This window comes from Apodemus sylvaticus, chromosome 13 (assembly GCF_947179515.1).
Source record: "Apodemus sylvaticus chromosome 13, mApoSyl1.1, whole genome shotgun sequence".
Taxonomy (NCBI): Eukaryota; Metazoa; Chordata; class Mammalia; order Rodentia; family Muridae; genus Apodemus; species Apodemus sylvaticus.
This window is the reverse complement of record NC_067484.1, coordinates 4,846,290-4,859,067: the sequence shown is the minus strand read 5'-3', so window position 1 is coordinate 4,859,067 and position 12,778 is coordinate 4,846,290. Positions and strand designations below refer to the sequence as shown.

At 37.7% G+C, this 12,778-nt stretch overlaps 1 pseudogene; it reads left to right on the top strand.

The window, feature by feature from the left end:
- Positions 1-5,365: 5,365 nt before the first annotated feature.
- Positions 5,366-6,759, top strand: LOC127664141 (vomeronasal type-1 receptor 4-like; annotated as a pseudogene).
- Positions 6,760-12,778: the final 6,019 nt, after the last annotated feature.

Here is a 12,778-nt window from a genome sequence, read left to right as displayed (position 1 = left end):
CTAGATCTCCCTTTAAGTGAGGGAGAGTGTCTCACCAAAGTTTCAGCAGAGACGAATTTCTGGTGGTGACTGTCTTCATCATGGGGTCACCCAGAGCTGAGGTGAATAACCAGAGCACAGAACCAGTAAAAACTAAAGATAACAGAAAGCAGTCCTCGGAGAATCCATGCTTCTGCTCGCTGTATCTCATTTTCTTCCTGAATACTTCTTTTAATTGTATTAAAGTCTGTATGAAGAATTTATTTCAATATCTTTGCTGAAAAGGAAATACAGAGGGGAGGGATAAAAGGAATAAGAAAGGAAACATTAAGGAAGGAAGGAAGAAAGGAAGGAAGGAACAATATACGGAGGGAAAACAGTTCAAGGCCTAGATTAGGTGGGCAAAAGGGACACACACATGGCTCAGGAAGTGGGAACTGTCTCATGTGAACACTGTTCCTCCTGTAAGCTACTACTGAGTCTCTCTTTTTACTGATACCACCTCACTGTCTTATATACTTTCTTCATTTAGCATGCATCAACCTTCTTTGCAAAGGATAAATGCTATACCTCTGTATGTATGCATCATGCTGTCTGCGTGGAATTGTTTGTTGCTAGACATTTGGAATGATTTAATCTTTCAGCTGTTTTGGAAAGTTCTGCTATGGAAGTGTCTAAGGAAGTATCAATTCAAGACCCTAATTTTAATTACTTTTTTTAAAATTTGTTTTTTTTTTTTTTTTTGAGACAGTGTTTCTCTGTGTAGCCCTGGCTGTCCTGGAACTCACTCTGTAGACCAGGCTGGCCTCAAACTCAAGTCCGCCTGCCTCTGCCTCCCAAAGTGCTGGGATTACAGGCGTGCACCACCATTGCCTGGCTTTTCAATTACTTTTTAATTATGCTAAGAAGTGGAATTGGTGGATGAAACAGCACTTTCTCTTCCACATGAAAACGTATTTTATATACATAGGACAATACACTATAAGAACATCTCCAGAAAGGTATTTATAATAGCAAAAAATTAATAAAGCATAAGAAATGTCTTAGATTACAAAAAAGAAATGTCTTAGAAGATTCATTTCTTATAGGAATGAAATTATTAAAATATATTCTACACATCAAGGAGGAATATACATTTATTCCATAGAAGAAACCATACAACACAAGAATGACCATGGCAATATAAGTATAGAGTGTAAATTGGTAATATTGCACCAACTGTTAGAACAGTCATTATTCCATGGCAATATTTACTATAAAACTATAATCCTTTATTGGTGTGGGTTTTTCTAACTAGCATACATAGTATTAGGTTTCATTCTGACATTTTCACACAAATTTATTTTTGACTCTCCTCTTGCAAATTTCTTCAGCAGTCCCTTCAACACCTTTTTGCACCTCTGTGTATCCTGTATAATACTATTCACTTCATTGACACATATGCTCTGTTTATTACTCTCCCTTTGATTCCTCAACATGTCTTTTGTCTCTATCTTTTGGTCTCCCTTTAGCCCATAACTTTTTTGTCTCCACGTACATTCATATGACCATGTCCCTATTTAACAAACAACATGTGACCTTGGTTTTTCCTGAGTCTGTTACCTTGCTGAATTGTTTGCAAGTGATCTAGTTCCTGAAAGTAAAGATACCATACATCCATTATCTGCTGATGAACACCTAGGAGGGGCATCACTTATTTGTTATTGTGTATAAGGCAGCAGCTTACATGGATGTGCAAGCATCTCAGTGGTAGGACATAGAGTCCTTTGGGTGCATGCCCAGAAATTATATGGCTGCATTATATGGTAATTCTATATTTAATTTCTTGAGAAATCTTTGTTTTATTTCTATAAGGAATGTAGCACTTTGTCATCCCACCAGTATAGAATGAGGATTACTTTTCCCCCACACCATTGTCAGCATTTGTTCTCATCTATTCTCTTGGTGATAATCATTCTAAGGTGTGCTATGTATTGTCAAAGTGTTTATAATTTGCATTTCCTGGAAAGGTATTTATGTTGAACACTTCTCAAATGCTTTTACTGTACTTCTGGGTTTCTTTATAGTGGAATCTCTGCCCATTTCATTAAATATTTTGATGACTGGAATTTCATTAATTGACTGATTACTGTTTAATCTTTATTTTCCCCTATCAATTCTAAGTATTAAGCTCGTGATTAAAGTGCAAAAGTCAATGTTTTCCTCCTACTCTGCAGGTTATATTTTCATTCCACACTTACTGTCCCATAAAATGCAGAAAGCTTTTAATTTTACAAAGTTCTACTAGTTAATTCTTGGTGCATTCCCTATTCTCCTGAGTGCAGTTGCCTCAACCTGTATCTTGTTTTGCTAATATTTTCCTCTGAGAGTTTTAGTATTTCATCTTTTGAAAAATGTAATTCTTAAAAAAATTATTAATTTTTGTGCAATGTGAGGGAATATAAACATAATACTGTTTTCTGCAAGTGATTATCCATTTTACAAAAAGTTATTCAGGATCAGAAGTTCTGACCACCAAATCCAACTAAACATTCAAGTAAATATGATCGTGTGTTCTCAAATTGTCCTGAGAACTGCTGAAGTTCAACAGAGCAAATGACAGGGAAACTCAGACTCCTAATGTATCTATTTTACGAAAAACTCGTCCTTTCTTGGCTTTCATTGGATTCTTTCATATCTGCTTATGTTTGTATCATTATAATTGGAACTGGGTTATAATTTACCCACTATTTTTAAAGAAAATCAATACTAACTTGAATAGTTGCTAGGCATGTCGCAAAATAAGGACTCCTGGGCTTTAACCCCTGTTTTATTCATTTGAATTTGCTTTGATTAATATCTGTTTATACAGTATGTGATGATCTCTCATCACAACTTTGATTTACATCCACTCATAGTGTTACCTTAATTTGTGATGTTGAGCCTGATTTTGCATACATTTTGGAAAATGTAAATTTTCCAAAATATAAATATAAATTTATAGGAAAATTTTCCAAGTGTAGAATTCATCTTTCTTATCTTTTGTTTTAGTTTTCTTCTTATTATTTTTTAAATTTTCTATATTCTTTGTTTACATTCCAAATAATTTCCCCTTTTCTGGTTCCCCCCTCCCAATAAGTCCCATAAGCCCTCTTCCCTCCTCCCATTCCCCAATCACCCCCTCCCATTTCTCTGTCCTGGTACTCCCCTACAATGCTGGATCAAGTCTTTCCAGGATCAGGGTCTTCTACTTCCTTCTTCTTGGGAATCATTTGATATGTTAATTGTGTCTTGAGTATTCAGAGCTTCTGGGCAAATTAATATCCATCTCTCAGTGACTGCATTCCATGTGTATTCTTTTGTGATTGGGTTACATCACTTAGTTTTCTTCAAATACAGTTTCAAATATTTTTGTTGGGTAGAGGGATAAACCAGTGTTTATGAGTGCATATTGCTATTACCTTGGATTTGAGTTCAATTCTTACTTTCAATCAATGACTCACAACCATCTTCAAATCCAGATACAGTAGACTGCAATATTCTGGGCCCTACTAGCTCTCACACTCACATACAACCAACCCCAGCACACACACATAATTTAAACAAAATAAATATTAAAATGAAATATGTTTTATAAATTCTGAGGATTTAATACATCTTTCTAAGTCCAACTTTCAAATATTTTCTGTTGGGTTTTATTTTGGTGAAATTTGAATTCTGTTTCTTCTAAATTTATGAAATAATAGCATGTCTTAAAAAATTCTTTCTTTGAAAATAGATGCCAAATCATTGTGTTTGGTCAAAAGAAATGAAAATGTTAATCATTTGGGAGGCACGTTATTAGAGACAGGGTTTTGCTTTATAATTCATTTGCTGTCCTGGAAATAACGCTATAGAGTAGGCTAGCCTCAAATTTATATGTTTGTCTGCCTCTACCTCTTGATTGCTATGTTAAAAGTCATTCAACAACTTGGGCAGTGAAAACATTTTTCTTCAGTAAATATATCCCAAACTTTCCATTTAAAAATAGAGAATATTTACTTTGATAAGGAGTAAAGCTTTAAATATTATTCAATGGGAAAGCTATATAAATACAATGAGGTAATAAATGTATTATTTTAGCTAACATCATACAATAATGCAATCTTTAATGTATTTCTAGGATCTCATATCAATAATAAATTTATTTTCTTCTTTATTAGAATGAAAATTGCATTTGAAAATAAGACAAATCTGTGACCTACAGATTGGGAAAAATCTTCACTAACCCCACATCCAATAGAGGGCTAATTTTCAAAATATATAAAGAACTCAAGAAACTAATCACCAAAACACCTAACAACCCAATCAAAAATTGGGAATTGAGCTAAACCAAGATTTCACAACTGAAGAATCTCAAATGGCTAGAAGCACCTAAAGAAATGTACAAAGTCCTTAGTTATCAGAGAAATGCAAATCAGAATGACTCTAAGATTCCACCTTACACCAATCAGAATGGCTAAGATCAAAACCACAGGTGACAATGCATGTTGGAGAGGATGTAGAGAAAGAGGAGCCACTGCTGGTGAGATTGCAAACTGGTACAACCACTCTGGAAATCAATGTGGAGGTCCCTCAGAAAATTGGAAATAGATCTACTCAGCAATACCACTCTTGGGAATATACCAAAAAGATGCCCCACCATGCCACAGGGGCACATGCTCCACTATGTTCATAGTGGCATTATTTGTGATAGCCAGAAGCTGGAAACAACCCAGATGTCCCACGACAGAAGAATAGATACAGAAAATGTGGTTCATTTACACAATGGAATATCACTCAGCTATTAAGAATGAGGACATCTTGAATTTTGCAGGCAAATAGATGAAACTAGAAAATATCATGCTGAGTGAGGTAACTCAGACCCAAAATGACAAGCATGGTATGTGATCACTAATAAGTGGACGTTAAAAAGTAGAGAGTTCCTGAGATATAGTCCACATTACTCATAAAGTACTCACTTCAAGCTGAAGTGCCCAGGTGAGGACGCCTCAGTCCTACTTGGGAGGGAGAATAAGCCAATCACAAATGGGGATGGAGGGAGGGATCTGGAAAGGATCTGGAAGGAAAGTAGACGGGGGTGGGGGGGAGTGAGTGGAGGGAGAGGGGAACATGATCTGGTATTGGGTGAGGGAAAAGGACTGAAGCCCTGAGGGACAGCAGAAAGAGTGGAAACAGGCAATCTCGGGAGATAGGAGGTTGGGGAGACCCTCCAGAATGTACCAATGACCAGGGAGGTGAGAAACTCTTAGGACTCAAAAGGAGGGACCTTAGATGAAATGACTGACAGTAGGGAGAGGGAACCTCAAGGGGTGGTCCCAAGACACAATTACTGAGGCTATGGAGCACTCACAAATAGGAACCAAGCATGACAGCACTCCAGAAGACTCCACAAGCAGATGAAAGATCCAGATGCAGATATGTTCACTCAACCAATGGACAGAAGCAGCTGCCCCTCATTGTTGGATTAGGAAAGGCTGAAAGAAGCAAGCTGAGGAGAAGGGCAATCCTTTAGGAGGACCAGCAGTCTCGTTTAATCACGACCCCTGAGATCTCTCAAACACTGGACCACCAAACAGGCAACATACAGCTGGTGCTGATATGAGGTCCCCAACACACATACAGTAGAGGACTGCTGGGTCTGTATTCATTCAGAGGTGATGCACCTAACCCTCAAGAGACTGGGGGCCCCAGGGAGTTTAGAGGCCAGTGGGGTGAGGGGTGGAGACATCCATGTGGAGTCAGGGGCATGGGGAGGAGGTACAGGTGGATGGGGTGGGGGGAATAAAATATGGAGTGTAAAAAATTAATTAATAAAAACAAAATGTAACTAAAAAAATAAAATAAAAAATAAATGGGAATTTAAAAAAAAAGAAAAGATTGCACTGGGAATTTTCCTCTTCTCCCAGATTATGGTGAGAACGCTTAGCAATTCCTCAATACTATTTTGTCATTTTGAAATTCACTGGAAAACATTTAATGCCCAAGGACCTGATCATAGATCACTTGACTCTTGTTAATTGCCTGTTTATCATCTCAAGACACTCCACAGACACTGTTAGATTATGAACTAAAAGATTTCCTGATTTTTTGGATGTAAATTGATAATGCATATTTACCAAATAACCAGGGGGATGTCCCTTTATACAATGTGTCTATTGAGTTGCTCTAAGCAATCACGATCAGCCCCAGCAACTCCAGAAGAATGATGCTTAAACACAGAGCTCCAAGTACCTCAGTCCCTCCTGCTCACTTAGCTGGAATGTGCATTTATTTCTAAATATCTTGACTCCTACAAAAGTGTCAGGTCCAAGTTACAACAAAAATACGACTCACAGGATGAGTTATGGTTACTCTTTATGGTTTGCTTCAGGTAATTTTGAAACTGCACTGTATGTGCTCTTCTTGTGCTTCTGTGATGGACTGTGTCTGGGTTTCCTGATCTGTTCAAGTGTCTCCATGGTGAGTATGCTCTACAGGCCTAAGAAACAAGTCATTCATGTTTACAATGCTCAAGATTTTTTAAAAATCTCTCTTGAAAACATGAAAACTACCCTCATCCTGGTGTTCACTTTTGTCCTTTCTTATTCATTCTCCTCCGTTGTGGCTGCCATTACAACCTACTCTAAATATCCGATGCTACAGGGCGTAAATGTATTTACACTTCTAGAAATAAACTTTCCTATATTTTGCCCTTTTGTTCTCATCAGCAATATAAAGGCTAGTTCCAGCCTCTTTCTACCCTGCTTTCATAATAATTAGCTTTCTCAAAGAAAAGCATGAGACTTCATTGTCTGTTTTTTTTTTGTACACTGGCATAAGATTTTGTATGTGGTGCAATGTTAGCACAGCATTTTGAAAATATAAATCTTTCTATATCTGATGTCTATATCATGTAGATTAGTTATTTTATCATGGTCATTCCACAAAGTTTTACTATCAAATGTTGAGCAATTTTTGAACATATATATACAGGATTATTATTTTATACAAAATGGTATGTGTTAATTGTCAAAGTAAGGTGAACATGAAAAATTAAATACTGTGGGGAGACTAGATATTATCTTATGGCTCAGGAAAAGATATATGCTTGCTTTGTTTTGTTTTGATATGTGCGGTGTGTGTCTCTGTGTGTGTTGTGCGTGTGTGTGTGTCTTCTTGTGTACAATATCATTTTTATTTTTTTATAAATGGTTATTTTTCTTGCATGTATGTTTGTTTACAACATGTGAAAAATAACTGAAGAGTTAATATCCAGGCATTGTACCACTTAAGATATTAGTAAGCAATAGATTTGCACCACCATTGATGTGGAAATAACACTTGGGCAGTCAGTGCTCTTAAGTACCAAGAATTCTCTCCATTTCCAAAACATTTTAATAAAATTTTAAAACTTTAAATGTTTAAAACGTTGTGTATGTCAGTGTGCATGATATATGTATATACTCAACATGCACGCCTACTTCACACAGAGGCAAGAAGTGTGTGTTGGATCCTTTGGAAATGTAGCTACAGTAAGTGGTGAACCACAGTGAATTTGCTGGGAACTATACTCAGTTCTTTTGCAAGATCATCACATGCTTTTAAAGGCGATCCAGCTCTCTAGCTCCAAGGCATTGTCTGTTACTTCTCATTTATGGGTGTAAGGTTATTTATTAATCCTCTACACCAGAAGTGGCATGATTCAAATTGGCTCTTCTGCCGTCAATTGAACCTCACTGGAATATCTTCATAGTCATAAGGACAATAAAGGCTAACAATCCCAAGTACATATTGTCAATTTGACATTCCTACATATGATTTTTAACCATAAAATCAATCTTTTAATAAAAGTCTATATTTTTAGGTCAAAATGGCACAATAATGCCAACTTTAAAATGCATAATTAATCATAGGAAGATAAATTCATATATACCACAATTTGTGGAAGAATTCCCATAAAGAAACAACAAGGATACATATGTATATACAAAGACACACGCATACATACATACATACATACATACATACATACATACATACTCATATATATTTCTGTTTATGGAAACCCCCAAACATTTATGATCATGATACATTTTAACCATTCCAGAAAACTGAATTTCATTATATCATCAGGGAAATGGCTAAGGATGGACCAGGGGTGGGGATGTTGGGAAGGATAACTGACACTAAAAGTCCATGAAAATGCCATACGATAGGCCTGTGAATGCATGAGTGTTTCTTTTGGGTTATGCTACACGGAATATTATGTTCATCTTAGAAGCCAGAACTTGCCACCTAATAAGCAGTGTGTAAGATGTCTCCCTTGAGTTTTTGGAGACACCCCAAATAATACAGACTATTGCCTGTGCTCTTAGTTACCAACCAGAAATTTATGGTAAGATCCTCTTGCTGAAGACAACACATGCTTTGAACATGAGATATGACAAATCAAATTCATATTGGCCAGATGTTTCAACCTTGCTGGGTTTATTCCATACCACATGAGATGCATTCAAGATTTTGGAAGAAGGAATTCCTTAATAGTATTAGTCAGCTATGAATACTGTGACCTACAATATTGGCTGTCCTAGTAAATAAAATACTCTCGTTGTCACATTGGTAGCACAAGTATTATGGCACAAGCAGTCACTTTCTGTTTGGATATAGTGCTTGTTTTATAGTAACAGTTTTCAACTAGTGACTTGTAACTGTTGGAAAACACTTATTTCCAATGCTCTTAGGACCTGAGTCACTGCTCCATAGAAAAATTAGAATTGTGGCAACAAAAATAAATTTATGAGTGCAGGTTACTAAGATATGAAATATAGCTTCACAAATGTTTGTGGCCAAAAGATTGAGAATCATTGCTCTACACAACACCTAGTGTTACAAATTCAGCCAGGAATTCATGGTTGGGGACCCCCCCAAGCATCATAAATTGCGCTATTTTCATAAATGGACATAGTTTCACACTACTCCAAATTTTTATAACTATAGCTCAATTAGCGCAACACTCAGAACTCATAAGAGAAATTTCAGTGTGCTGTCAAGGTGGTTATCACACTGACCAATTTGCAGAGAATGAGTCACTCTGTAATGTCCAGTCATACATGGGAAATCTACATCATGCCTCTCCCGAAAGGCTCAGTAACATCATGGAAAATACAGTGGAAATTTTCAGGGAGCAAGATGTGAGAGAGGATCAGACAAAAACTATATCTACTGGATATGTCAGGACTGCTGCACTCATAAACTCACAACATTTGTGGTTCTTTACATAGAACACACACACAACAGTAGACCAGTCAACTTTCTATTATGAGGGAGGGGTTCATGACACTCCAGCCTTAACTGAGGAGCCATTGACAGCTCATGGCTTCTGGGAATAGAGAGGAAGTGTTTCATAAATGTTTGAGCCTAGGAGATGAGCCAAGCACCAAATAACCTTACACATCTTTGAATATACATATACCAGAACTTGTGATGGGCAATAGAAAACACAATGTATGAAGTTTGGAGAAGTTATGAATGTAGAGATAGATCCATAGAAGGTAGGAAGACTGCCAAATGGGTGAATACAATCTAAGTGCATTGCATCCATGTGTGACATTAAAAAAATTCAGGATCATTTTAAAGTACTCCAATAACCATAATTTGTTCTTTTTTTTTAATTAGATATATTCTTTATTTACATTTCAAATGTTGTCCCCTTTCCTGGTTCCCCCCTCCCCTGAAAATCCCATAAGCCATCTCCTCTTTCCCAATTAACCCTCCCCTGCTTCCCTGTCTTGGTATTCTTATACATGATGGCATAAAGTCTTTCCATAACCAAAAGCCTCTCCTGCCATTGGTGTCTAACAAGACCATCCTCTGCTGCTGATGTGTCAGGAGCCATGGGTAACTCTGTGTGTACTCTTTGGTTGATGGTTTTGTCCCTGGGAGCTCAGGAAGTACTGAGTGATGCATATCATTGTTCCTCCTATGGTGCTGCAAATGCCTTCAGCTCCTTGAGTCCTTTCTCTAGCTCCCCCATTGCAGACCTTGTGCTCAGTTCAGTGGCTGGCAGGGAGTGTTCCGCTCTGTATTTGTCATGCATTGGAGGGCCTCCCAGGTGGTAGCTATATCCAGCTCCTGTAAGCCAGCACTTGTGGGCATCCACAATAGTGTCTGGGTTTTGTAACAGTATATAGGATGGATCCGTGGGTGGGATAGTCTCTCGGTGGTCTTTACCTCAGACTCTGCTCCACATTTTGTCTCTGTATCTCCTTCTGTGGGTATTTTTCCCCTTGCTACAAAGAACCCTATTAGCCATACTTTGTTCTTCCTCCTTTTGGGGCATCATTTAATATGTGAAACGTGCCTTGGGTATTCCAAGCTTCTGGGCTAATACCCACTTATCAGTGAGTGCATACCATGAGTGTTCTTTTCTGATTGGGTTACCTCACTCAGGATGATATTTTCCACTTCCATCCATTTGACTAAGAATTTTATGAATTGTTTTTTAATGGCCAAATAGTACTTCATTGTGTGTGTGTGTGTGTGTGTGTGTGTGTGTGTGTACCACATTTTCTGTATCCATTCCTCAGTTGAGGGACATCTGGGTTCTTTCCATCTTCTGGCTTTTATAAATAGGGCTGCAGTGAACATAGTGGAGCATGTGTCCTTATTACTTGCTGGGGAATCCTCTGGGTATATGCCCAGGAGAGGTATAGCAGGGTCGTCTGATAATATTATGCCCAGTTTTCTGAGGAACTGCAAAACTGATTTCCAGAGTGGTTGTATCAGCTTGCAATCCCACCAACAGTGGAGGAGTGTTTCTCTTTCTCCACATCCTCTCTAGCACCTGCTGTCTCCTGAGTTTTTTTATCTTAGTCATTCTGACAGGAGTGAGGTAAAATCTCAGGGATGTTTTGATTTGCATTTCCCTGATGACTAAGGATGTTGAACATTTCTTTACATGCTTCTCAGCCAATTGATATTGCTCAGGTGAAAATTCTTTGTTTAGTTCTGTACACCACTTTTTTAAAATGGCTATTTGGGTCTCTGGAGTCTAACTTCTTGAGTCCTTTGTATATATTGGATATTGGCCCTCTGTGGGATGTAGGGTTGGTAAAAATCTTTTCCAAATTTGTTGGTTGCTGTTTTGTCCTATTGACAGTGTCCTTTGTCTTACAGAAACTTTGTAATTTTCTGAGGTCCCATTTTACAATTCTTGATCTTAAGGCATAAGATGTTTTGTTCAGGGAATTTTCCCCTGTGCCTATGTGTTCAAGGTTCTCCCTCAGTTTCTTTTCTATGAGTTTCAGTGTGTCTGGTTGTATGTGGAGGTCCTTGATCCACTTGGACTTCAGCTTAGTACAAGGAGATAAGAATGGATCAATTTTTGATTTGCATTTCCTTAATGACTAAAGATGTTGAACATTTCTTTTTTTTTTGAATCTTTTTTTTCATTCGATATATTTTTTATTTACATTTCAAATGATTTCCCCACTCCCAAAGAGTCCCATAAGCCCCCTTCTCTCCCCCTGTCCTCCCACCCACCCCTTCCCATGATGTTGAACATTTCTTAAGGTGCTTCTCAGCCATCCAAAGTTCTTCATGTGAAAATTCTTTATTCAGCTCTGTACCCCACTTTTTAATAGGATTATTTGGTTCTCTGGGTTCTACCTTCTTGAGTTCTTGTATATATTAGATATTAGCCCTCTGTCAGATTTAGGGTTGGTGAAGATCCTTTCCCAATCTGTTGGTTGACATTTTGTCCTTTTGACAGTGTCCTTTGCCTTATAGAAACTTTGTAGTTTTCTGAGGTCCCATTTGTCAATTCTTGATCTTAGAACATAAGCTATTGGTGTTCTGTTCAGGAACTTTTCCCTGTGCCCATGTCCTCAGGAGTCTTCCCCAGTTTCTTTTCTATTAGTTTCAGTGTGTCAGGTTTTATGTGGAGGTCCTTGATCCACTTGGAGTTGAGCTTAATACAAGGAGACAAGAATGGATCAATTTGCATTCTTCTGCATGCTGACCTCCAGTTGAACCAGCACCATTTGTTGAAAAGGCTATCTTTTTTCCACTGGATGCTTTCAGCTCAATTGTAGAAGGTCAAGTGAACATAGGTGTGTGGGTTCATATCTGGGTCTTCAATCTTATTCCATTGATCCACTTGCCTGACATTGTAGCAATACCATGCAGTTTTTATCACTATTGCTCTGTAGTAATGTTTGAGGTCTGGGATTTTGATTGCCCCAGAAGTTCTTTTACTGTTAAGAATAGTTTTAGCTATCCTGGGTTTTTTGTTATTCCAGATGAATTTGAGAATTGCTCTTTCTAGCTCTATGAAGAACTGAGTTGGTATTTTGATGGGGATTGCATTGAATCTGTAGATTGCTTTTGGCAAGATGGCCATTTTATTAATATTTTTATTTTCTATATTCTTTGTTTACATTCCAAATGATTTCCCCTTTCCCGGATCCCCCCTCCCCATAAGTCCCATAAACCGTCTTCTCTCCATCCATTCTCCTATTACCTCGCTCCTTTTCTTCTCTGTCCTTATATTCCCCTCCAATGCTAGATCAATCCTTTTCAGGATCAGGACCTTCTCCATACTTCTTCATGGGAGTCATTTGTTATGTGATTTGTGCCTTAGGTATTCAGGGCTTCTGAACTAATTAATATCCACTTATCAGAGATTGCATTCCATGTGTATTCTTTTGTGACTGGGTTACCTCACTAAGGATGATATTTTCCAGATCAAACCATTTGCCTAAAAATTTTGTGAATTCATTGTTTCTAATTGCTGAGTAGT